Consider the following 27076-nt stretch of genomic DNA (forward strand, 5'->3'; position numbering starts at 1 on the left):
CAGCACCTGGCAGCACAAGCACCTGGTAAACAGGGCTGTGTCCCACATCCCATCCTCTGCTGAAGGGGCTGCCCTGAATCACTGAGCCAGGGAATGGTTGGAAGTGACCTTAAAGCCCATCCAGTCCCACCCCATGCCATGGGCAGGGACACCTTCCACTGTCCCAGGTTGCTCCAAACCCTGTCCAACCTGGCCCTGGGCACTTCCAGGGGACAGCCACAGCTGCTCTGGGCACCCTGGGGCAGTGTCCCACCCCTGCACAGGGCATCTGGCACTGCCCATGCCCAGCACGGCACCCAGCAAAGCTGGGCTCTCACTAACAGCCTCTCTTGTGTGGCTGTGTTCAGGTTTTTGACATCCTTCCAGCAGAACCTCTCAGATTTATCCCTGCTCTCCCCACACCTTGCCACGACAGTTGGGATTTTGATGCAGTTCTAATCGTTCTGGACTATAAAAAACAAGCCCTGTCTTTCACTAGCATATGGTTCTCCCCGTAAAACAACAGACACCAGAACTTTCAATTAAGTTTCTGGAAGCGGTGCTGAAGCACACATGACTCATTTCACAAGTGCACTAACGAGTGAAACGATCCTGCTTTTTGCCAGATCTCCACTCCTCAGGAAACAAACAGTATCTGATGTCTTTCTTGCTTGCTTTACACGCTGACGAAAACAACACCCTTCTCTGAGGCTGCGAGCCCGGGGAGAGATCGCCCAGCTAAATATTCTAATATTTGATAACAGCCCTGCCAGCATGGAGCTGACTCATTCCATGGCATGTGCTGCTCCCTGAGGATTGCTCTCAGCACAGTGAACAATTAGCTGCTTCATTCATCCCAGCTTGAGAATGGCAGATAGTTACAGGACCACGGGCACGCTCCTGACGGGAGGGATTTATCAACACTCGTAGTTGTTGCTCCTGTAATTAATCTCACGCTATTTCCACACACTCTCACTCACCCTCTGCTCCCACTCTGCTCCTGGCTCCCGAACACTTCTTTATGCTCAGAATGGCACAGAAATCATTTTGGTTTCTGGTCAGTGACATGGAAATGACCAGGCAGAAGAGATGTAATGTGGGGGCTCTGCTCCCCATCATTCCTTGAATCCTTTGGGGCAGAGCAGAGGCATCCAGCCCCAGCCCATGGGCCAGCACAGCCCTGTGACAGCGATGTCACACCTCCCTCCACGTGCCTGGCCCCACAGCAGCCCGGGAACACACGGCTGCTCCATCCCACGGCAGCTGCTGGCTCTTGGTGTCTCAGGGCTGCTGCTCCTGCCTCCCGCCTCTGGGGTGGAGTTCAGCATCCCTCCGGGATGTGCTTTCCTGGCTGCCTTGGCAGCGGGAACCCCCGGCAACCCAAACCCTGCCGTGCCCCTCCTTCCTGCTCAGGAATCTGACACCTGCATCCTCCAGCCCACGGGGAGATGGCAGATAGCAGGCAGAGCATTTCTGTACCTACATCCTGCAAAACAGACAGCTCCTGGGATCTTCTGCCTCTAATTTTGTTCCTTCCAAGTCCTCAGACTGAGGCTCCAACTGGAGATTTATTTTATTGGCTGTTCATTGCTACAGTGATGGCCAGTGTGAGGACGGCGTCCTTGGCACAAGTGAACACAGGGCTGACTTCAGCATCCTCCTCTTGTAATTACTGCCCAAAATCTCGCCATGGAAACCAGGAGAAAGGGGGGATGCTCGGGAAGGCATGGGAAGCACCACTCCCAGTGTGCCCAGGAATCACCCCAGTGGCTCTGAGAGGGGGACCCAGGGTCTGTCTGTCTGTCTGTCTGTCTGTCTGTCTGTGAGGAGGCAGCCCCTGGCTGCAGAGGGCTGGTCCTGCCACCCCACTGCCAGGCTGGGCTGTCCATCCTCCTGGGACAGGGCAATTGTGTCCCCACAGCTGCCATTGCTGCTCTGGGGTCACACCCTGGCCCCACAGAGGTGCTGCCACAGGGGATGGAGCAGGGACACCTCTCACATCTCCACGGACACCAAGAGGTCACCACAGAGCACATCCATGGGTCACAGAATCCCAGGATGGTTTGGGTTGGAAGGGACACTCAGGCTCATCTCATTCCAGCACCCTGCCTTGGGCAGGGACACCTTCCCTCAGGTGTGCAGCAGTGCCCTGAGGGCACAGCCTGAGCCTGGCCCGGGCTGTCGGAGCTCTGCTGTGCTCCCATCCCTTCATGGTGGCTCTGTCAGAGCTCTGCTGTGCTCCCATCCCTTCGTGGTGGCTCTGGCTGTGACCCAGGCTGCTCTGCCCTCCCTGGGCACATCACCAACCCCTGCACAGCAGGCATACCTGATGTTCACGCTCCCAGCTCCCCGTGCCAACCAGCAAGGACAGGTGTCCCAGCAACCTCCCAGCTGTGGCTCATCCATCCCAGCTTCCAGCACAGCCTGACCTGTGCCAGGAACCAACCATTTCCCAGGGTGGCACAGCCCCTGGGGCTGGCACTGACCTGCTGTGCCCTTGGTGCCAGGTGCCATCCGTGCCCGCTGCCATCACTCCCTGGCTCTCCCAGTGTCTCTGCACTGGCTGGACATGGACACAGGGCACTGCTGGGGCAGCTGCCCAGTTATTACTGTCACCCTCAGCGGCACCAGTGACAGCTCAGGGATTCTTTGTAGGAGCTGGGGAGATTGCTCATGGAAAGGGGGAGCAGGCATTGGAATGGGCTGCCCAGGGCAAGGGGGAGTCACTGTCCCTGGGGGGATGTAACAGATGTGGGCATGTGGCACTTGGGGATGTGGGTCAGTGCTGGGTGATGTTGGACTCAATGGTCTTAGGGGGCTTTTCCAACCCAATGGTTCCATCATTCTGTGAGATTTTTTGGTAAGAGCTGCCCAGTCATCTCCCCACTGCCTTCAGCCTCCAGCTCCCTCCTCCCACAGCCAGCACCACCTTCTGGAGCTCAGGAATTGGGACAAGGACCTTCTGTCTGCCCCACCAGCTGCCAAACCCAACCAAACCAACCAAAGCAAAGCAAAGCAAAGCAAAGCAACCAAACCAAACCAACCAAACCAACAAAACCAACGAAACCAACCAAACCAACCAAACCAAACCATCCAAACCAAACCAAACCAAACCAACCCAACCCAGCCAAACCAAACCAAACCAAACCAAACCAAACCAACCAAACCAAACCAAACCAAACCAAACCAAACCAAACCAAACCAGCTCCCTCTGCCCCTCTCAGCACTGCCCCAGGGAATCTGCTCCAATGCAAGAGGGAAGAATCACAGAATCACAAACTCACAGAATGACAGAAACTCCTGAGCTGGAAGGGACCCACAAGGGCCATCGAGTCCAGCTCCTGGCCCTGCACAGGACACCCCCAGCACTCACATGAAATGATTCACCTGCTGAGAGCTCTCCTGGGCCAGGGTGAGAGCTGAGGTGTGGTGCTTGGCTGGAGCAGAGCCCAGACCATCAGAGTTCAGACCCTGAGAGCCAAACCTGCTGCAGCTCCTGCTCCCCTCCCCTGCACAGGAGAGCCAGGGACCATTAGCACTGGATGAATGGGAAAGAATTGAAATCAGCTTGGAGACAATCCCCAGGCCGGAGCAGAGGCAGAATTAACCAGCTTATTATTTTTATTTAATGCCCGCATTGTACCCCCAGATGAATAATTGGTGTGTGGGGCTCTGTGCACAGGGCTGTTATGAAGTTTAATTCATTAGTGCTTGTAAATGCCTGGAACTCGTGAGATGAAAGGTGTTCTCAGAGCGCCAGGAGCTGCTCCAGCTCCAGCACTGCGGATCTTTAATAAGGATATTGAACGACTCCTCTGAGCCAGCACATTGCGTTTTAACTTCTTTATGGCTGTTTTTACAAGCAGGATCCTAGAGAGCCAAAAAAAAAAAAAAAGTTGAAAGAGAAAGCCCCATCACAGTGCACAGAGCTGGCTCTGCACAGCCACAGACCAGGGTGTGCCACCCTCAGCCCTGCCCTGGGGGACAGTGCCAGCGCTCTGTCCCCATCACCAGCCCCTCCATGGGGAAGGTCTGGAGGAAGCTGGGGTCTGGTTGCCTGGTTTGCCTGCAGGGGCCTGGCCTGTACCCCATGTCCTGAGTTTGGTTGAAGCAGATGGAGGGATAATGGGGGGCATCTGGCCATCCCTGACACCAACTCGCCCATCCATCCATGGATCCATCCATCCATGGGTCCATCCATCCATCATCCATCCATCCATCTGTCCATCCATCCGTCCATTCATCCATCCATCCTGCTCTGACCCTCTCTGGCACAGTCAGACACCTGGGTGAGTGGAAGATTTTCACAGAATCACAAATTCATGGAATGATTCATGGAAGGGACATTAAAGCTCATCCAGTCCCATCCCCTGCCAGGGCAGGGACACCTTCCACTGTCCCAAACTGCTCCAAGCCCCCTCCAGCCTGGCCTTGGACATTTCCAGGGATCCAGGGGCAGCCACAGCTGCTCTGGGCACCCTGTGCCAGGGCCTGCCCACCCTCACACCGTCCATCCCTGCTCTCTGGCAGTGGGAAGCCATTTCCTGTGTCCTGTTCCCTCCAGACCCTTGTCCAAAGTTCCTCTCCAGCTCTCTTGGAGCCCCTTTATGCACTGGAAGAGGCTCTGGGGTTTCCTGGATCCTTCTCCCCTCCAGGGGAACATTCCCAACTCTCCCAGCCTGGCTCCTGATGGTGTTTCCTGCCAGCCCCATTTCTCTGCTCAGTTTGTGACAGAAGCATTGTGCTGAGCCCAGCTGTGCCAAGGCCAGGAACACGAATCCTTTGGAACACCTGCTTCTCCCACATCCATCTTCCTGCAGCGACTGCTGCTCGGTTACCTGGCACAGAACCCTGGCTGTGAGTGCACAGAAAACCCTTCCAGCCTCAGCCAGGTGGGAAGAGCTTTCCTTGTCTAAGTGCCACCTATGGCATCTCCAACTGCTGCTGCATTTCCCACCACAATGAGCTTGGAGCAGAATGTTGTTTAAATGTCCCACTGGGAGGAGAGTGAGCTATTGTAAATTAAAGGTGAGTCCAATGAAGGGGAGAGAATGATGTATTTGACTCCATGGATATCAGAAGGTTAATTAATTACTTTATTATACTATATTATTTATGTATTATTTTACTATATTATTTTATATATCTAAAACTGAATCTGCTAAGTATTTAACCCTGCACACACTGCACTGAATCTCATGAATGTCACTGGACACACACACACTCCTGGCACTGATAGGCCAAGGAAACAAAACATCCTCACTCTGGGTAAACAATCTCCATCATTCTAGTTTGGCACAAACACAGGCACAGCAAGTGATAAGAATTGTGTTTTCCCTTTCTCTGAGGTTCGGAGAATGTGAATTTCAGAAATCCTTGGGAAGAATTGTGCCTTGCTTTTCTCTGTGAAGGGAAATGTGGCAACAGCGAGCAGCACCAATGGAGGACGCAGGATGGGGCTGAGAAAGCAGTGACTCCTTCCCTTGAGGGAAAAATGGATTCTCAGAAGTGGAGGCTGTGACCTCCCCACCTGCCACTCATTCCTCTCCTCCTGCAGCTGCAGAACTCTCCTGTTTCCCTGGGAGCTGTTCCCAAAGCTCCACACAGCATGGTGAGTGCAGGGAGCTCCTCCTGCCCTGGAACACCAGGAACAAGCCACGGCCTTGCCCCTGCTCACAGGAGAGGAGGACTCATTGTTTGCTTTAATTATCCCAAAGCTTCTTTACTTGGAGGAAAATAAAATATTTATCAGGGACTTGTGGCTCTGGCGAAGGAGATTATACTCAAATTAAATTTTTAGATGCCTGTAAAATTTAATTGGCCTTAGTGCAGGGCAGTTCCTGTCTCTGACAAGGAGAAGGTTTCTCTGACCAGCACTCAGCCTTTGGAGAGATGTCCCCTCTGGCACTGCCAGTGCTGCCCAGGGGTCAGCTCAGGCTGCTCTGCTGTGCCACCAGCTGTGCCCAGCCTGGCAGCCCCTTCCCCACCTCCTGGGGGCACAGAGAGGTCGATCAGTGTGGGACAGGACAGAGCTGCCCAGCCCAGCTCCACAGCCCAGCCCCAGCTCCTCTCCCACCCCCTGATGGATGGGTCAGGTCCTCACCAGCCTCTGGAGGACCGTGCTCCTGGGACATGTCCCTGACTTCTCTGAGGTTTTTCATGGACAGCCTTTGTCCTCTCCTAGTCCCCATTTCTGACTAAAATCCCTTCTGTCCCCTGAGCCTGGCTTGGCCCTTCCCTGGCAGTGTCCCTCCTGCCCAGGTGTGCAGGGTGATGTCCCTCCTGGGCAGAGGAGCCTTCTCCAGACATCTGGAAAACCCCACTGTGGTGGGATGCTGTGGTGTCACCATGGTGAGGGGACAGGCCCGGCCCCCATGGACACTGTCCCTGCTGGGGAGGGCCCAGGGGCACAGATCAGTTTATAATGACTGAACTGTTTGTTATCCCACGCCAGCCTGGCAGAAAATCCCTTTGCCCGTGTGTGTGGAGTGATAAGCTTCACTCTCCCCTCCTGGGAGTGATGGGCTCCACTCTCCACTCTCCACACCTGGGAGTGATGGGCTCCAGCTCTGCACTGCTGGCAGTGATGGGCTCCAGCTCTCCATTGCTGGGAGTGATGGGCTCCACTCTCCACACCTGGCAGTGATGCTTTATGTCCAAAAAAAGTCAAGGATGGAGAAACTGTGCTGCCAAAGGGATGGAGAGCCACTGTCCCACCTGTGCTGTTCATCACAGCCAGGATCTGTCCCTGTGCTGTCCCAGGCTGCCCACAGAGCCCTGCTGTGCCCTGCCAGCCTGAGCACTGCTCCAGCTGGTGATCCAGGTCTCCAGGCTCCTGCTCCTTGCCCTCACTCTGTGCTTCCCCCATTGTTGCTGACAGCTTTGCCAGAGCTGGAGAAGCAGGATTTCATTTTGCTCTTATCCCCGGAGCAGAAACGCACAAGCACCAGGGAAAGAAATCTGAACCACAAGGTGGAAATCCAGAGGGATTCAAGTCTGGCATGGCAGGAATCACCCAGGAGCCTCACTGCCAGTGAAATCCTACAATGAGATCAGAATCAGGGAGTTTGAAAACACATCCTCTCCACTCTGTGCTGTCCTTGGGCTCCCAGCCCCACAGGTGCTCCCCCAGCTCCGCTGCCTTCCCAGCAGTTCAGTGGTTTCCTTTTCCAGCCAGCCCTGTCCATGCAGGTTTTTCATGTCAGGATTAATGTCCCCAGCTCCAAAGGCTTCCCAAAGGCTTACAGGGCCATCAAGGGGGTTAACCCTTCCCTCTCCAGCAGGCAGGAACCTCCCCAGCATCACTGAGGGAATTAAACGCAGACATCAAAGGCCCTGCCAGAGCCAGGGGAAGGCAGAGACATTCCAAGTCCCAGCAGAGTCTCTGTCAGATTAAAGAGGACAAATCCTTCAGAGATTTCTCCTTCAAGGGAAACAGGGATGGAAGCACAAGGGTGGCAGGGTGTGAACAGGCAGAGAGCAGCAGGAGTGAGGTGGGGCTGGGGCACAAAGGACAGCACAAAGTCTGTCCCCAGGGACACCCCAGAGCCACACCCTGCACGGGGGGGACCCTGCTGGGTCAGGCTGAGGGATGTGTCCCCAAGGCTGTGCTTGGTGTCCCCAAGGACAGCCAGGCCCAGCCCTGGCATCCCCCAATGCCTCTCACTCAGCTCAACCAACCCTCCAGAGCCAAACCCACTGCAGCCCCTCCCCAAACCCACTCGGGATCCATCAGCCCTTGGGCTGAATGCACAACACCAGGCTGTGGATCACAGAGCAGAGTGAGTGAATTTAGGGGATATAAGCCAGGCAGGCTCTGGGCTAGAGGCTGCTGTGACAGGGACACTTTAGAGCATCTCAGATAATCAGCATTAACTGCCCCCAGTGTTCTGATAAATTGCCCAAGCCACACAAGCTGCCCTGTGCGTGTCCCTGCTGTCCCCACCAGCTTGGGCAGCTCAGCCCGGTCCAATGTGGCTCCAGGGGAGGCTGCACAGGGCTCACCCAGCCTCTGCAGTCCTCCTCATCCTCAGGGGAGGCTCCTCATCCCCTCCTTCCCAGGTGGAACAAATGGATGTGCCAGGGATGAGAGACAGTGACACGGTGGCATTTCAGGGGACTGAACTGAGAGACCCCTGAGAGCTGCTGGGCAGGGAGAGGCATGGGGAGGGATGGGATGGGATGGGATGGGATGGGATGGGATGGGATGGGATGGGATGGGTGGGATGGGATGGGATGGGATGGGATGGGATGGGATGGGATGGGATGGGATGGGATGGGATGGGATGGGATGGGATGGGTGGGATGGGATGGGATGGGATGGGATGAATGGGATGGGATGGGATGGGGTGGGATGGGATGGGTGGGATGGGATGGGGTGGGATGGAGTGGGATGGGATGGGATGGGATGGGATGGGTGGGATGGGGGCAGTGGGAATGTTTGGGAGCCCAGGGCAGGGTGGGATGGGAAGGTGGGAATGGCTGTGGGAGCCCAGGGCACTGCAGGATGTTCAGTGCTGGGGTGGGAGGTATCAAATCCTTCCTCCAGGCTGGTGCTGAGTCCAGGGCTGCCCCTGCCAAGTTGGGCAGGTGCTGGCAGGACCAGGAGTGCTGGACATGGGCACCCTGAGGTGTGACAGGGCCTGAGTGCTGGTGAGCCCTCCCTGCCTGCTGGGAGCTGGGGGGACCATTGGAACACGTCCCCAGAAGCTGGGACTGGGACTCCTGAGGCCCCACAGCACTGGGACCACACACCCTCCCCTGTCCCTGTGACCACAGCAGCCCCACAGTGCCAGGAGGGGGCCACAGCTCACAGAGCAATGCTGCAGGGTGCTGCAGGGGGGATCCCCCAGAGCTCTCTGCAGAGCCTCAGCCACGAGACACCTGAGCTCACACACAGGGAAGGGTCAGGAAAGGACAAGGAGACATCACAGGAGAACAGAATCCTGCAGCAGGAGGGACAGGGACAAACCCTGTCCCTGAGTGGGGTCAAACCCCAGCTCATCCCCTTGTCCACAACACCAGCCAACACAGGAGAACACCTGAATGAAACCACAGTCTGGCAGAATCTATGGACAAACCCCAGCAATGATGGATGCAAGAATTACAGGAACCTTTTTGGTTGATGGGAACACCCAGATTCCTCCCAAGAGGTCACTGTGGTCCCCAGAGCAGTGGTGGGAGCTGGGGTCTGTGCCAGGCAGGGAGCTCTGCCAGCTCTGCTGTGGGCACCCCACGGGCACAGGGCACTCAGCTCCACAGCCAGGGAGAAACAGCAGCAGCAACTGCAGATGGAATCTGTTTATCCAGGGAAAACAGGAACCAAATGGAACGTGGCTGCTGTGGGAATGGCTGCAGCCCCTGGGGAGCCCTGCTGGGCTCTGTGACCTCTGTCACACCACGGAGCTGCTGATGCTCCTGTGCCTCCCCTCCTGCACTGCCCAGCCTGGCAGCGTGGGGCAGAGACAGAGCAGGGACTGAATCCTGCATTGCAGGGAGGGATCAGGGACAAGGACACCCCACAGCACAGCTGGCCTCCTGCAGCCCTGTCTTCTACAAGCTCTTCTCTTCTCCAAGTGCTTCCAAGCAAACTGCAAGTCCAGTATACCCCAATCCTGCCTGGGTCACCAGGCCCAGGCTCTGGCACCTCTGGCACCAGGGAGGAGCCTCTGCTGTGCCCCTGGTGCCAGGCACGGCCCGGGGGACACTGGCACACCTGGGCACAGCTCAGGGGAGGGACTGCCCAGAGCCACCTGGGCTGCCCAGGCCAGGAGGGCACCCTGGGGGATGCAGGCAGGAGCTCCTGATGGCTGCACACCAGCACTGGCACCAGCACTGGCACCACACCAGGCCCCAGCCAGGGAGGAGACAGACCCCACACCCAGGCCCCACATCTTCCCTCCCTGTGACCCTCAGCTCTGTCCCAGAGAGGTGCCAGGACACAACAGGGAGGTGAAGTCTCTGTGACACCCCAAAACCATCGAGTAATGGGGTGTCACCTGTGGGACCACACAGCCTAGGTCACCCTGAGCCATAAGTATGGCAGGGATGGGGGGTCAGGACACACAAGTGGGGATTTAGGGGGTGTTAGACACATAAATGGGTATTTGGGCCCCATAAATGGGCTTTGGGGAGTTGATTGTGTTCACAGATGGGGGTCAGGGAATATTGAGACACATAAGTGGGGCGTTGAGGAGGGTTTGGATCCTTAGATGGGGTTTGAACCTCACAGATGGGGTCAGGGGTGTGTTGGGCCCCTCAGGCTGGGTCTGGGGGGTGTTTGGATGTGAGGTTAAGGGGGAACAAGGACACCCAGAGAGGAGTCAGGGTGGCATAGGTGTGGGACTGAGGGGTGCAGGGGCCCATAGATGGGGGTTGAAAGGACGCCATCACCCACAGATGTGGGGCAGAGGGGTTTTGTGACATATCCAGGGCTCAGGGTGCACTTGGAGGGCACAAGAGCCACAGCCAGGCTCGGGGGCTGTTCTGGGGTCTGGCATGGGGCAGGGCCACCCCAGGAATGGTGTGGGGCACTGCAGGCACAGGTGGAGCAGGCAGCCATGTCCCCCTGTCCAGCTGCTCATGGAGCACTGTTGTCTGGTCAGTGACAGGGACAGAGCTGGGGGTGTCCCACAGACCCCCCCAGTGCCAGGGGCTGCTGCTGGAGGTGGGCACTGAGCCGGGCACTGAGCTGGGCACGGAGAGCTGGAAGCCTCCGTGTGGGCACAGGGCACAGAAGGGTTTGCAACTGGGAGCCCAGAACAATCCTTCACAGGACAAAACAGCTCCTAATCCTATTTTTATGCCGTGCCAGGAGCGTGCCCTACAATTCCCAGGGAGGCTCTTACGGGGACAGAGCCATCAGGCAGCAGAAGGAGAAAGCAAAAAGCCGGAGCGCCGCAGCCGGAGGGAGGCAGGGCTGGAGGATGAGCTACAGCAGCGAGCGAGGGAATCTCATTTGTATGGCCTAGAAAGGCAGCGCTGCAGGGGAACAGGAGAACGCTGTATAAATATCTAAAGGGCACTTGTGTGAGGAAGGGGAACAAAGTGACGCATGCAGCAGCCGTGGGAGGGCCGCGATGGGCCCGAGCCGGGAGCGCTCCCGAGGCGGCGGCGGCTGCAGCCGGGGCAGAGCGGGAGCTGCGGGGGCACCGGGGCACGGCAGGGAGGGGACAGGAGGGACAGCGGGGCACGAGGGCCTGGCACAGCTGGGGGATGCAGTGGCACTGTCCCACAGCCCACTGTCCCCACTGTCCCCACAGCCACTGTCCCCACTGACCCCACAGCCCACTGTCCCCACAGCCACTGTCCCCACTGACCCCACAGCCCACTGACCCCACAGCCCACTGTCCCCGCTGTCCCCACAGCCCACTGTCCCCACAGCCACTGTCCCCACTGCCCCACAGCCCATTGTCCCCACAGCCCACTGTCCCCGCTGTCCCCACAGCCCACTGTCCCCACAGCCACTGTCCCTACTGTCCCCACAGCCACTGTCCCCACTGTCCCCACAGCCCACTGTCCCCACAGCCCACTGACCCTGCTATCCCCACAGCCCCAGCAGTGACCAGCAGTGACCAGCAGTGACCAGCACTGACCAGCAGTGACCAGTGCTGACCAGATCTCTGAGGTGCTGTTCCTGCAGGCTCAGCACAGAGCTCCCGGCAGAGCCTGACCTCTCCATTCCCTCTGCCACCACAGCTTCCCAAAGGATGGAATCATTAAGGCTGGAGAAGCCCTCTGAGACCATTGAATTCGATCCTTAACCCAGCACTGCCAAGGCCACCACTAAGCCATGTCCCCAGGTGCCACAGCCACACGGGTTTTGAGCACTTCCAGGATGGTGACTCCATCACTGCCCTGGGCAGCTGTGCCAGTGCCTTCCTATGAAGAAATTTTCCCTAATACCGAATCCAAAACTTCCCTGGCACCACCTGAGGACTGAGGCATGGAAAACCCGAGTCTTTTCTAGCACAGAAATTCCCTGCAGAACTCCAGCCTGAGGCTGACGTGCTTCCCCTGGCCATGAGGAACCTGCCCAGGGGGGTTTGGGGTGTCGTCGGAGCGCAGCCCCCAGGCTGGGCTGTGTGGGGTGAGCAGGAACCCCAGTGCTCCCATCCCCGTCTACATCCCCGCCCCTCTCCCGGCTCTTCCCTGCAAATTCGAGCTGCTTTTCACAATCACATTTTCTTTTTCTTCTTCAAAATAAGAAAAAAAAAATTAAAAAAGGCTTTTCTCTGTGCCGTTGCCATGTGCAAACCCACACAAACACCAGGAAAAGCCGGCGCCGGCTCCGCAGAGCCCGTGCCCGCAGAGCCCCTGTCACAGGCAGAGCCAGCAAGCAGGAGAAAAATAGATTTTCCCTTCAGCCCTTCCAGACACATGACTGAGACTTATTATAGCAATAGCAGGCACAAGGGGTTGCAGAGGCTGTCCCTGTGTGTTCCTGCCCTCGCTGCTGAGCCCCTTCCCTCCCCAGGACGGTGGGGCAGGGTCTGTGCCAGCTGCCCCGGGGCCCAGCACAGCTCGGGAAGGATTCTGGGCTCAGGAATCCCTCGGGCTCCAGCGGGAGGGAAGCCATGGAGCAGGGCTCCATCAGGAGATGGTGATCCTGAGGAGCTTCCAGAAGGAAAAGATCCAGGGAGAGCTCAGGGCCCCTTCCAGAGCCCAAAGGGGCTCCAGAGCCTAAAGGGGCTCCAGGAGAGCTGGAGAGGGGCTGGGGACAAGGGCCTGGAATGCCAGGACAAGGGGAATGGCTACCACTGCCAGAGGGTAGGGTCAGATGGGATTTTAGGAGGGAATTCTCCCCTGTGAGGGTGGGCAGGCCCTGGCACAGGGTGCCCAGAGCAGCTGGGGCTGCCCCTGCGTCCCTGGAGGTGTCTAGGGCCAGGCTGGTCATTGGGGCTGGGAGCACCTGGGACAGTGGGAGGTGTCCCTGCCATGGCAGGGGGTGGCGCTGGATGAGCTTTAATGTCCCTCCCAAGCCAAGCCATTTTAGCATTTCCCTAGGATTCCCAGCTGTTTAGCTGGCTCTGAGCCTGGTGCATGTTCCTGACCCCCCAGTTTGCAACAGCACAGCACAAACCACAGAATGTGTGTGCTGGCGCTGGCAGCCCTTCCTACTCCTCCTTCTCCATCTCCGTCTCCTTCTCCTTCCCCTCTTCCTCCTCCATCCCCACCCTCCAGCCCAGCTCTGGGGGACCATGGCACACAGTGCCAGGGGCAGAGGCTCCAGCAGAGCAGCCTTTGGGATGATTATCCCATATTCACTGATCTCCAGAGCTTTGAGAACACCAGCACGTTTGGCTATGGCCATTTCTGAGTGCCTCTGTAACAACCCAGGCTCCCTGGAGGAGGGAAACGGTGCTGCTGCCCCTGGAGCTCCTGCCCAGCCAGCTGTGGGTTGTCATGGAGACCACATCTGTCACATCTGTCACTCACTTCTCCCCAGGCCTGTCAATGAACCCAGGCCACCCCAGCCTTCCCCACTGGGCTGTGTGCCCACCCCGGATTTCGCCGTCCCCTCTGCTTTGATGCCACCGTACCCCCAAAGAGCAGCTGGGGTGGCTCCTTTGCCAGCAGCCAGGGGAGGGGCAGCACCCCAGGGCCTGGGCAGGGCAGGGAGCTCCCAAAACACTGCTGAGAACAGAGTGACAGCAGAGGGACACAGGGCAGGGGACACTGCTCACTGAGTCTGGCACATCCATCCAGTGCAGTGTGCATATCACAGCTGGGAAGGGCTGTCTGTGTGTCCTGGCTGTGTCTGTGTGTCCTGTCCATGTCTGTGTGTCCTGTCTGTGCGTGTGTGTGCTGTCTGTGTGTCCTGGCTGTGTCCGTGTGCCCTGTTTGTGTCTGTGTGTCCTGTCCATGTCTGTGTGTCCTGTCTGTGTGTCCTGTCTGTGCGTGTGTGTCCTGTCTGTGTCTGTGTGCCGTCTGTGTGTCCTGTGTGTCTGTGTGTCCTGTCTCTGTGTGTCCTGTGTGTCCTCTGTGTGTCTGTGTGTCCTGTCTGTGTGTCCTGTCTGTGTCAGTATGTCCTGTCTGTGTCCATGTGCCCTGTGTGCTCTGTGTCCGTGTGCCCTGTTTGTGTCTGTGTGTCCTGTCCATGTCTGTGTGTCCTGTCTGTGTCTGTGTCCTGTCTGTGTGTCCTGTGTCTGTGTGTCTGTGTCTGTGTGCCCTGTCTGTGTGTCCGTGTGCCCTGTCTGTGTGTCCTGTCTGTATCTGTGTCTGTGTGCCCTGTCTGGGTGTCCTGCCTGTGTGTCCTGTCCGTGCCCGTGTGCCCTGTGTGTCTGTGTGCCCTGTCCGTGTCTGTGTGCCCTGTCTGTGCCTGTGTGTCCTGTCCGTGCCCGTGTGCCCAGGCTCCCCTCAGGCCCTGTGGCCCCAGGCCTCAGAGCTGTGCCCTCCCTGCCCTCCCTGCCCTCTCAGGGCTCCTGGGCACAGAGCCAGGGCAGCACCTGCTGGGCCCTACAGAGCCACGGCAGCCCAGAATGGTTTCGGTGGGAAGGGATTTAAAAATCATCTTGTTCCACCTGTGCCAGGCACAGACACCTTCCACCAGGCTGGACAGGTCCTGGAGCCCCATCCAGCCTGGCCATGGGCACTGCCAGGGATCCAGGGCAGCCACAGCTGCTCTGGGCACCTGTGCCAGGGCCTCAGCAGCTGGCACAGCCCCTGCCCAGGGCACCCAGCCCTGCTCAGCACAGCCCTGCAGGGCTGGTGTGAGGCCACCTGAGCAGGAGGCTCTTCCAAGGTCACTGCAGAGGGTGTGGGGCAGGGGAAAATGAGGAACCTCCCCCAGTGTGGGTCCATTGGGGATCAGCTGGACACACAGTGTTTCTCTTGGTTGCATGTGAAGGGCTTCCCCACCTCATTCCCAGAGCCAGCTCACTCAGAGCCCCTCACTATGGAGCCAGGCTGGAAGAGTTGAGGATGTTCAGAATGGGGATGAGAAGGATCCAGGGAGAGCTCAGAGCTCCTTCCAGGGCCTGAAGGGGCTCCCGGAGAGCTGGAGAGGGACTGGGGACAAGGCGTGGAGGGGCAGGACACAGGGAATGGCTCCCACTGCCAGAGGGCAGGGATGGATGGGATATTGGGAATTAGGAATTGTTCCCTGTGAGGGTGGGCAGGCCCTGGCACAGCTGTGGCTGCCCCTGGATCCCTGGCAGTGCCCAAGGCCAGGCTGGATGGGCTGGGAGCAGCCTGGGACAGTGGAAGGTGTCCCTGCCATGGCAGAGAATGGGACTGGATGAGCTTTAATGTCCCTTCCAACCCAAACCATTTGGGGATTCCATAATTCCCTGATTCTCCACTTTCCTTCATCACTCCTCCACAACTTGAACTCTTTCAGCCAAGCTGAGAACAGAGGGCAGTGAGTGACCCCAGGGTTGTGCAGCCCCTGTGCTGTGCCAGGGCTGGGGGGGCTGACTCCAGTGGTGGCACTGGGGCACCCCCAGGGCTCAGGGTGAGGGGTGGGTGCTCAGGGGTGATGCAGGACAAGGGGATCAGCCCCAGGGAGCCCCTCCAGACACCAGCCCAGAGGAGCAGCCGTGGCTCCTCCAGAGCTGAATCCCAGCCTCCCAGCCCAGGTGCCTCCTGGAGCAGGAAGGATTTGTCCTGCTTCCAGGCAAAGCCCTTGGGTGTGCCTGGAGAGGCTCCTCAGCCAAGGACAGGTAAACTGGCCAGGATCAGGATCCCCCATTGCAGCCCAGACTGGCTTTGGCTCCTGGCAGGGATTGAGCTGCAGCCCAGCCCTGGGGGAGGCTCCCCAGCACCTGCAGGGATCCCTGCACAGAGCACCCAGGGGTGCTGGCCCCGCTGAGGGGCTCCTGGGCCGTGGCACGGGGTCAGGGCACTGCTGGGGCTGTTCCCGAGCCAGCACATCCCACACTGCAGGTCCCTGCAGGGCAGAGGGAAGGGAAAGAGCTCCAGGAGAGAGCCAGGCACAGAACTCCGTGCCAGCCTGCCCTGGGCCCTGGGAGCGAGCCCTGAGGGGCTGGGCTGGGCCACCATGGCCCCAAGGCTGCACCAGCTGCTGCCTCTGCACCAGGACCATGAGGAAGCTGCAGCTCTTCCCTCCATGAAGGATCCAGCCGTTGTCACCCTCAGGTGACAAGGAGGGGCTCCAGGGCAGGACTGCCCCACTCACGGCTCTGCTGCAGACATGAAGTGCTGCTCCCAGTCCAGCACATCGCCCATCCCAGGGACTGCCAGGCACTGAATTGGGGAACAGCATGTCCCCAGCCTGTCCCCAGCCTGTCCCCAGCCTGTCCCAGCATGTCCCAGCCTGTCCCCAGCCTGTCCCATCCTGTCCCATCCTGTCCCCAGCCTGTCTCCAGCCTGTCCCCAGCATGTCCCCAGCCTGTCCCCAGCCTGTCCCATCCTGTCCCCAGCCTGTCCCAGCTTGTCCCAGCCTGTCCCAGCCTGTCCCAGCCTGTCTCCATCCTGTCCTCAGCCTGTCCCAGCCTGTCCCAGCCTGTCCCAGCATGTCCCTATTCTGTCCCCAGCATGTCCCTATTCTGTCCCAGCCTGTCCCCATCCTGTCCCAGCCTGTCCCATCCTGTCCCAGCCTGTCTCCATCCTGTCCTCAGCCTGTCCCCATCCTGTCCCAGCCTGTCCGCGCATGTCTCCAGCATGTCCCCATTCTGTCCCAGCCTGTCCCCAGCCTGTCCTATCCTGTCCCATCCTGTCCCAGCATGTCTCCAGCATGTCCCAGCCTGTCCCAGCATGTCCCCAGCCTGTCCTCATCCTGTCCTCATCCTATCCCCAGCCTGTCCTATCCTGTCCCCATCCTATCCCCATCCTGTCCCAGCCTGTCCCCATCCTATCCCATCCCATCCTGTCCCAGCCTGTCCCAGCATGTTCCCAGCATGTCCCCAGCCTGTTCCAGCATGTCTCGAGCCTGTCCCTGTGCCCCAGTGCTCAGCCTGGGCAGGGGAGACATCAGCTCCCACCTCCTACCTGGGGCCAGAGGAATCTGTTCTTTTCCTGCCCCAATGTCTTTCCCTGGCTGTGTCCATGGCCCCTGACCCTGTGTCACTCCGTGTCCCCTGTTTCACCCCATGTCCCCTGTGCCAGCCCGTGTCCCTTGTGCCACCCAGTGTCCCCTGTCCCCATGGCCAGAGCTGGAGGTGGGTGCTGAGGGCGGGCACAGAGGCCATCGAGGAGGGGCTGTTTGAGCACTAATTAGATCCCAGGAAACCTCCAGGATGGCGAAGCTCCAGCCCAGCCGCCCCTCAGGACATTGTCCATGCCTGGATTGCTGCGTGATTCCCATCTCCATAATTCACCCAAATCCTCGGGAGCGGCTCCGGCGGGCTCAGCTCACGGCTCACCGGCTCTGATCCCGCTGCAGAGGCGTTAGAGAGGCCAATGGCACAGGGGGGACACAGGGATGCTCTGGGCACGGATTCCCCCATCCATCCATCCATCCATCCATCCATCCATCCATCCATCCATCCATCCATCCATCCATCATCCATCCATCATCCATCCATCCATCATCCATCCATCCGTCCATCCATCCGTCCATCCATCCATCATCCATGAATCCATCCATCCATCCATCCATCATACATCCATCCATCCATCCATCCATCCATCCATCATCCATCCATCCATCCATCCATCCATCCATCCATCCATCATCCATCCATCCATCATCCATCCATCCATCCATCATCCATCCATCCATCCATTCATCCATCCATCCATCCATCCATCCATCCATCCATCCATCCATCATCCATCCATCCAGCCCATCAGGTGTTCCCAACCTGCCCTCCTCTTCCTCCCTCACCCCAGCACAGCAGCACTGGGAGGAAGAGGAGGGGAGGAAGGCTGTACTCAGGCTGGCTGGGCTCAGAGCCCTGCATTCCCTCGGGTCCTGGCTGTGGCTCGGCGGGGCTGGGGATCCGAGGGGAGCTGGGATTGTGGATGAGGGGAGGGGACAGATCCCACTCAGAGAGGTGGCACCTGGTGTCATCTCCAGGGACAGCCCATCGACCCCGACCCGAGCCAGGGACAGGCAGGCAGGACACCAGACACAGCCTCCAAACACCCGACACAGCCTCCAAACATCCCGCATGCCTGGGGCCATCCTCTCTGTCACACCTGAGGGACGGGGACAGGAACCTCCCCTCACTGTCACACCTGTGGAATGGGGACAAGAGCCACACCTTGCTGTCACACCTGCGGGACAGGGACAGGAAACGCCCCTCGCTGTCACATCTGCGGGATGGGCACAATCGTGCCCATGTCCCCACATGTGTCCCCCCAAGGCAGGTGGCAGAAGTGTCCCTTTCCTGCCCCTTTTCTGCCCCATTGCTGCCCCTTTCCTGTCCCTTTCTTGTCTCTTTCCTGCCCTTTCCTGCTCCTTTCCTGTCCCTTTCCTGTCCCTTTCCTGCCCCTTTCCTGTCCTTTTCCTGCCCTTTCCTGCCTTTTTCCTGCCCCTTTCCCGGGTGCAGCAGGACCTGAGCACAGAGCCCAGCGCTGCCACCCCCACACTCCTGGGGCAACCCCCTCCAGCTGTGTGACAGGAGAAGAGAGTTGGGGGTCCCTAAATGCCTCCCAAGTGCCCCTCCATGGCCTGCCAGCCCTGGGTGTTGGGCAGGAGAGGTTTCAGAGACGTTTCAGGGAGGTTTCAGGGAGGTTTCAGGGAGGTTTCAGAGACGTTTCAGGGAGGTTTCAGAGGGGTTTCAGGGATATTTCAGGGAGGTTTCAGAGAGGTTTCAGAGGGGTTTCAGAGAGGTTTCAGAGATGTCTCAGAGGGGTTTCAGGGAGGTTTCAGGGCCCGGAGCAGGACAGAGCCCTGGCTCAGGACGAGCCCAGGCATTCAGGGCTCCCTGTGCCTCTGTGCTGTGCCTCGGGTGATCCAGCACAGCCCCACCCTGAAGCCTCCTCAGCTTGAGGGGCTGCTGGGAAGGGCTGGAGCCACTGCCAGGCCCCAGGCTCTGCTGCCCCCCCGTCCCCAAGGCTGGCAGTGCCCGTGGGAAGCAGACCCTGCCCTGGCTCTTCGGGCACTGCCAGCAGGGAAAGGTGCTCTGCAGAGGCACTCAGAGCCCAAATTAGCCACTCTGGGCTCCGTCTGAGATTCTGACAGCGGATGCCAAATTTATTTCCAAACGCACAGTGGAAATGTCAGCGTGCTGGTCGGAAGGAATCGGGTACATGCTCCCTTTTAAATAGCACCAAGCATATGGGAGGAGGATGATTAGATTGCTTCCAAGCTGCCAAATTTCTTTGCTGCAGCTAAAAATCTTCTCCAAAATGTCCCAGCCCACAGTGTTTCTCAGCAAAGGAGTCTGTGCCGAGGCTTTGCCATTGACAGTTGTGCTCTGAGCAGGAAAACACAGCCCTGCAGAGCATCCCGGGGGTCCCACTCCCCAGGGCTCTCCAGGGGGGGCTCTGCCTCCTCTCAGGAGCTGGAGAAATTCCTCCCCTCCTGCCAACCCACCCTTTGTGAGGGAGCAGAGCTCTGATGTAGAATCACAGAATATTTTGGGTTGGGAGAGACCTTAAAGCTTATCTAGCTCCAGCCCCTGCCATGTACATCCAGCAGCCCAGCAGTGCTGGCAAACCAGGAGAGCAGGGAAAGCCCCTCACCTCCCTGGGCTTCCATGGAAACGTGTCCTGCAGTGTCCCAGCTGTGCGACCCAGTGCTCCAGCACAGGTCCCTGCAGCTCCCACCCTGACTCAGCCAGGTGACAGCACAGGTGACAGCTCAGGACAGAGCAGGGCATCCTCCACTGCCCAGGATGGGGCTCAGGCCTCCTGCTCAGTGGGGTGTGGGGGCAATGAGGGTGGGAGGAGATGGGGCTGTGCTCTGGACTCCTTGCTCAACCCTGAATGTCCTGCCTGGCTCAAGACACCCAGAGCCCAGAAATTCCAAGGCATTCCCTCCAGATCACCCCACACCTCCCTCAGCTCAGGGGGGAGCAATGGGAGCCACCAGAGCCCATTTCCCCAGGATGAGCAGCCCAAAGCACTGTGATGTCCCTCAGCCCAGCCTCAGGAAAGGGGTGACCTTGGGGTCACCCAAACCTTCCCTGCCCCATGGAGGGACTGAGGAGAGCACAAACAGCTCCTCTGGGCCTGGCAGGGGGGTTCTTCTCCCCATGGGTGACACTGAAGCTTCTGCAGGGAGCAGAGCATGGTGGCCTTCCCAGGAAAGGATATGACCGACATCCCCAAACCCAGGGATGGCTCCCTCTCCCACCCTGCCTGTGGGAATTCCCACCAGTCCTGTGGAATTCCCGGTTCACAGAGGACCAGACACACACTGTTCCTGCAAAACCAACCTCCACCAGCCACCCTCACTCTCCCAGCAAGACCTGAAGGCACCAGGAGTTGTGTCCTGCCTTTGGATGTGGGACTGGCCTGTGACACCTCGGGGCCTTTCCTCCTGCCAAACATCCAGCCATGGATCACACACGGATCTGCTGGATCCCAGAGCCCAGACTTCCTGTCCTACACCTGCACTCCTTATAGTGCTCTCCATGCCCAGGCTGCCAAGAAAGGCACTCAGTGATGCCAGCCATGCCAGCTGTGCCAGCCACTCTGTCTCTGCTCAGCGGGCAGAGGGAACGCAGTGCTGGAAGGAGACAGAAGCCCCAAAGCAGCAGGGAGCAGAGCATCACCTCCATGGTGCCAGGCAGAGCCCTGTCCTTGGGGCACGGTGCCCAGAGGGTCCTCATGGTCCCTCCTGGCAGGGAGGGGTGCCAGAGGCAGGACAGGCCCAGGGTGCCCGGGCAGGGCAGGTGTGGGGCCCAGCCTGTGGGAGCGCAGCCGCTGCCGGCTCCGCTCGCTGCCCACGCTGCCGCGTGGCGGGTGGGAGGTTTCCTCTGCATTGCAAATCCTTCTGTGTGAGTGCTGCAGTGCTGCTCGGGAGGAAAACAACCCCTCTGGAGCCAGCCCAGGGGTCTGGAGCAGCACCAGCACCTCCTCCTGCCCCAGGCAGGCCTTGGTTCCCTTGCCAGGGTGCCTGGCTCGGGAGATAAAGCCAAAGCTTCCCTGGCAGGCAGCCTGGTGGGAGCAGCACCAGCCGTTCCCATTTCCCTGTGCTTGTCTCTGGCACAGACAGCCCCAGCTGAGCTCTCCCTCCAGACCTGGGAAGTGGGAGGAGGAGGAGGAGAAGGAAAAGGGAAGAAGGTCCGCTGGTCTGCGGCAGCTGGCTGGAAGCAGGACAAGGGCTTTGGGAGGGGCAGAGCATCCCTGGGAGCACAGGCCTGGTGCTGCAGGGGCTCTGGACCACTGGGATACGGATCCAGGTCTGGGGGAACCTGGACTGGGGATGGGGGATCTGTTCCATTTTGGCATCTGCCGTTGGGCAAGCTGCTCACCTGCGCAGGGCAGGGTCGGTGCTGAGCCCCAGGAGCAGGGCTGCCCCTTTCCAGAGCTGTGATTCCATGCTGGAAGCCATCCACTGCCAATCCCAGCCTGCTGATGCATCCCCACTCTGCCAGCCCCTGGCAGATCGTTCTCCTCCCAGACTCATGGCACTTCCCAGAACCCACAGAGAAACAACCCCCACATCTGCTGCTGCACGAGATCCCTCATTACCAGGGGTTTGGGAGCCACCCAAACGTTTGGCACAACTCTCCAGGAACACAGAGACTGAATTTGTGTTCCTCATGGACTGGTGGATGGAGGAATCCAGAGACAGCATCCTCCTTTCCAAGGGACAAGTTTTCAGGGGTCTCAGCCCAGGGCAGGAGCACTGTGGATCCCAGATTCAGGAAATGCAGGGAGCCCCTCAGGAGGAGATCTGCCCCTAAAATCCATGGCTCTTCCTGCTCTGGGCACTGGGACCGAGCAAAGGGGATGCAGGGAGGGGGGGGTTGCCTCTCACAAGGGACAGAAAATTCCTGCAGGCTTGGCCCAGCCCACCCATTCCTAGTGGGAATGTTGATGCTGATGAGAGCTGAGGAGGAGGAAGACTAAAACATCAAACCCTAAAAACAAGGGACAGCAAACCCTGGTAGCAGATCTGTGTCTGGGGCAGGGTCCTGGGGAGGATTCCAGGCACCAAAGCCTCTGGGATGAAGCCCTGAGGGATGTGTGGGGTCAGGATCCACCTGCCCTCAGTGGAGCCTGTGGGTCTGGCTCTGCCCCATCTTCCCACCACAGCATCCACCACCACACTCTTCTGGATTCAGGCAGCCCTTTAGGACAAATACCTCCATCCATCCATCCATGAATCCATCCATCCATCCATCCATCATCCATCCATCCATCATCCATCCCTCTCTGTCCAGTTTCCTCTTTGATCTCCACACAATCCAAATCCATCGCCTGTCTGGATCTCTGCCTATCCCAGAGAATCCCCATTTATCCTCTCCCAAGTGCCCAGAGGTTTCTCCCAGGTGTGTGCCTCCTGCTTTGGCTTCAGCCAGGAGATGGATCTGCAGAGCTTTGCTTGCACAGACCCTGCTCTGAAGGCATGGCCCAGGCCACAGGCACCAATCCTTCACATCCATCCTGGCCTTTCCCAGTCCCCAGAGCAGGAAATGGCACCATTTCCACCCAGGGGTATCCCAGTGGCACAGGCAGGGCAGGAGCACATCCCATGCACACAGCCCTGGCCTGACCCTTGAGCAACACAAGCAAAGCCATCCCAGGGCTCTTGTACCCTCTCATCCCAGGTGGAGAGGGATTGGAGAGGGGTTGGAGAGGGATTGGAGAGGGATCACCACTCCTGGTCAGGAGCAACAGGAGAGGCTGAAAGGAATTGAGGAGAGAGGCTGGGGGGCACAGAGGAGAGAGGCTGGGCACACACATGCTGGAGGCATATGTGGAGTTTTTTCCCTCACCCTTTCGTTACAGGATAGAGAAAGAAAAAAAAAGAAGGAAAAAAAATTAGCAAAATAAAGCAAACCCAACAACTCCAATTTCTCTCTTAATGAATAAATGAAATGCATCCCAAGAGGCAATTAAGCGCTTCGAACCAAACATGTGTCACATACATTGAAAAAACAGCCCAGAGAGAAATCCAGCAGCTGCAGGGAAGGGAAGGAGGCAGCTGATGGCTGCTGGGGGCAGGGAACTGGGCTGCTGCTGCTCCCACCGTGGTGTTGGGGTCCCCCACGGGAGGGGAGTCCCACCCAGGGGGTCTGGGGACCCCCAATACCCAGGGGCATTCCCAGAGGTTTCTCCCACCCTAAGGACATCACTGCCCTCTGAACCTTTCACCTTTGTGCCCCATGGGGACTGGCACCATTTGATCCCAGGTCTTCCTTCCCACATCCCAAAGCAAGTTTTGTCTCACACCCCCTCTTGATGTCACCCCCAGGGAACATATAAACCCACCCGACCTCGTGTCCTTGTCCCTGTCCCTGGTGCTGCCCAGAGTGTGGCTGTGTCCCAGCCCTCAGCAGGCACTGCCCAGCTGACACTGCTGGGAGGAGGAGGAGGAGGGCTGAGGAAGGCTTCCTGCCATACAGAGGGGCTGTGACTGGGTTGGGCAGGGCCTGAATCCTCACCCCAGCACAGCAGCCACCCCATGGGTGTGTGTCTGACCTCCACCCTCATCCCCAAATCTCCTTCACATCCCTGCACCACTGCCAGAGCCTTGATATTGGGAGAGCCATCCAGAATCCAGCCTTCAGAGCTCTTCTTCCAGAACAGCCCAGAAGGCTACAAAAACCCCTTTGACTGGCCCAAAGAGGGGCAAAGAGATTACTTGGCCAAAAACCCCCATGGATTATCCTGTGACACAACTCACAGCAGCTGCAGTGAGGAAGTGCCATGCTGGGAGTGCCTGGGCTCCCCACACTGAGTGAACTCTTTGGGGAAGCTGTGCTTTACTTCTGGCTGGTGGCACTGCAGGACAGAGGTACCACAGCAGGACAGGGCACTCACACACAGCAGGATAGAGCACTCACAGCAGGACAGGGCTCCCACTGTCACAGACATCTTTTATGAAAAATCCTTTCCTTAAGGTTTTTCCTCCTGAGGAGCTGAGAGGCCTCAGGAACAAAATGCAAACAATGGTTATCTGCTGCTGTGGAATGCAACAGGTGGATCAGTGATTGGCCCATGTTGGATGTTTCTAATTAATGGCCAATCACAGTCAGCTGGCTCAGAGAGAGAGTGTGAGACAGAGCCTTTGTTATCATTCCTACCTGTTCTATTCTTAGCCAGCCTTCTAATGAAATCCTTTCTTCTATTCTTTTAGTATAGTTTTAATATAATATATATCATAAAATAATAAATCAGCCTTCTGAAACATGGAGTCAGATCCTTGTCTCTTCTCTCAACCTGAGACCCCTGTGAACACGGTCACACTCCCACAGCAGACAGGGCATCCACAGCAGGACAGAGCTCCCACAGCAGGACAGGGCTCCCACAGCAGCCCCTGCAGCATTCCCAGCCCTTGGGCTCCCACAGCTGCTGCCAGCCTGTGAAGGACAATCCCCTGACACACTTTGGATGCTCACTGGGTTTTCTGCCTATCTTGTTTCTTTGGGAGGCCAAACGCAGACTCTTTGAGTGTTTGGGTGGGCTGGGCTGATGGAGCTGGTGTCACATTCTGGAACACACCAGGAAATCTTTCCTGATGTGGGAAAGCCATGGGATTTATTCCTCTGCAGGTCTGCCCTGTGTGTTCACCCTGCCTGTGCTTTCAGAACATGTCCCTTCCCCATGGACCAGCAGCTGCCACAGCTCTGCTCGAGCTGAGAGCCCTGTCCCTTCCTCAGGGGGAACACAGGCTTCCCCTGGGCTGGCACATTCCCTGGCCAGTCATGGTGCTAAGCCCCTGCACCCTGCTCATGCCCAGTGTGCCCACAGCGAGCCCAGAGCTCCGGGGGCACAGCCCAGGGCAAAGCAAGGCCTGGGAGCCCATGCTGGGCTGTGGGTCTGCTCCCCACCTGGCTCATGGCTGGGGCTCCCTGTGGGCTCTCCTCCCTGCCCCAGGGACACCTGCAACAGTGCCCTGCAGCGTCCACAGCAGTGTCCTCCAGGCACCCTCTGTCCCCACGCTGGGGCACTGCCAGCACCTCAAGCAGCTCAGCCCTGTCCCCTTAACAGGCGTGTGCCCCTGCCCTGCCAGCAGTGTGTCTGCTGCCACCCGGGGCACAGAGCAGCACCCCACGAGAGGACACAACCCCCAGCATCCACAGCCTCCTCGTGCCCCTGACCCATGGAACCCCCAGAGCCACCCCGTGTCCCCAAAGTCCTGCCCCGAGCACTCACAGGCTGGGCGTGGCTCTCGTGGGTGGCACAGCTCTCGTGGGTGGCACAGCTCTCCTGGGTGGCACAGCTGCTGCAGGACGCTGCCGTCATCCGCGGCGGGCGGGGGGACGCTGGTGGCCCATGTGCCGGCGCTGGGTGGTGGCAGCTCGGTGACCCTTGGGCTAAGGAGGGACAATGCACACATGAGCCCAGGGAGCTGTGGGTGTGCCCCGGGCTCTGCCCTGCCTCAGGGCACAGAGCTGTTAAGGTGGGAAGGACCTGCTGGATCACCAAACCCAGCCAGCACTGCCGCCATGCTCACCCCGTCCCCAGGTGCCACTCGCCTTTTGAGCACTGCCAAAGACAATGACTCCACCACTGCCCTGGGCAGCTGTGCCAGTGCCTGAGCACCTTTCCCATGAAGAAATTTTCCTTAATACCCAAACTAAACATCCCCTGGCACAGCTTGAGGTCATTTCCTCTCATCCTGTCCCTGTTCCCCGGGAGCACAGCCTGAACCCCCCTGGCTGTCCCCTCCTGTCAGGAGCTGTGCAGAGCCAGAAGGGCCCCCCTGAGCCTCCTTTGCTCCAGGCTGAGCCCCTTCCCAGCTCTCCCAGCTGCTCCTGGTGCTCCAGCCCCTTCCCAGCCCCATTCCCTTCTCTGGACATGCTCCAGCCCCTCAAGGTCTCTCTGGTTGGTTGTGAGGGGCCCAAACCAACCAGGAGCTCCACAGAGCTGCTCTCAGCAGTCTGAGAAGAAATGGGGTTCAAGGCTTAAGAGCCAGAGATGGCACCAAGAAGGGCAGGGCACCTCCCTGCTGCTCTCTGCCAGCCTGGCTGCTGCAGCAGGGACAGGCACATCTGTCCTCCCCATGCACTTCCCAAAGAGCAGCTTACACCCGGATCAGATTAGGGGAAGAAAACTGCATTGCAATAAATCCAGGGAGGGAACTGGCTGCTGGGCCTTTAATCTGAGAGGAGCCTTCAAGATAAGAGCATTAGGAGGGGATGAAGCAGTCTTGGTGCAGGGATGGTGGGGCTGGTCCCTTGTCTGGGATTTGGCAGAGGGAGAGGTGGCTGTGCCATGCCCTGGCACCTGGGAGGGTGCCACATGTCCTGCCACAGCTGAGCAGCTCTGCATGGCTGCAGGACAGGGCACAGCACCCAGAGCACTGCTGCAAATGGCAGCAGCTGGAATCCCAAGCGGGAAGGACAGGACGGTGCTCAGTGGGATGTGTCCTACAGCCCCTCCTTCCATGAGGGGACCAGCCCCGAGTGCACCCCAGCCCCAAGCAGCCACGGGATCCCTTCTCTGGAAGTCCCTCTCTGGAGCTGGGAGGCACAGTGCACATGGCAGGGCTCTGCTCCTCCCCCTGAACCATCCTCTCCTGGTGACCTCCCAGGGATGGGATGGGATGGGATGGGATGGGATGGGATGGGATGGGATGGGATGGGATGGGATGGGATGGGATGGGATGGGATGGGATGGGATGGGACAGAAGCTGCTCCACAGGGCAGGAAGAAGCTGCCTTCTCTCCAGCTCGCTCTCTGGGAGAGGCAGGCACATTCCCCGTGTGCCTGGGGGACAGGAAAGGGAAGGGTCCCCCTGCATCCCTGGGAAGGAGGAGGGGAGCTGCCTGCTCCTACCCCCAGCAGGAGCCCCCCGGGCTGGGCTTAGTGCTCAGAGCTCAGGGAAGGCCTCCCCTGCCAGGGCAGGACAGCTGGGCACCAGTGGGGACAGGGGCTGGGGTGGCCCCTCCTGTGCTCTGCCAGCTCAGCCAGAGATGGATGGAACCGGCCCTGCAGCCTGGTGTAAGTAATTGAGGGAAGAACATTTGTAAGGCAGGCGACAGCTGGATTAAAAAGGTGAAGACCAAAAAGCAAATGAAAAGAGAATCACTGATGATGGATGGGAAGGCAGTGCCCGAGTCCAGCTT

At 58.7% G+C, this 27076-nt stretch overlaps 1 protein-coding gene across 7 annotated transcripts in view; it reads right to left on the bottom strand.

Annotated features, from left to right (window-relative positions):
* Nucleotides 1-27076, bottom strand: part of DLGAP4 (DLG associated protein 4) — a 155974-nt gene that overhangs the window by 101410 nt on the left and 27488 nt on the right. For 6 of the 7 annotated variants that reach the window (XM_074553675.1, XM_074553673.1, XM_074553676.1 and 3 more), the window contains exon 2: nt 25162-25322. The exons of the other annotated variant lie outside the window; for it this stretch is intronic. The gene's annotated coding sequence lies outside the window, so the exon portion shown is untranslated. The remainder of the gene's footprint in view (nt 1-25161; nt 25323-27076) is intronic. 7 annotated transcript variants of the gene reach the window in all.

The sequence above is a fragment of the Zonotrichia albicollis genome, chromosome 17, assembly GCF_047830755.1.
Source record: "Zonotrichia albicollis isolate bZonAlb1 chromosome 17, bZonAlb1.hap1, whole genome shotgun sequence".
NCBI classification, from domain to species: domain Eukaryota; kingdom Metazoa; phylum Chordata; class Aves; order Passeriformes; family Passerellidae; genus Zonotrichia; species Zonotrichia albicollis.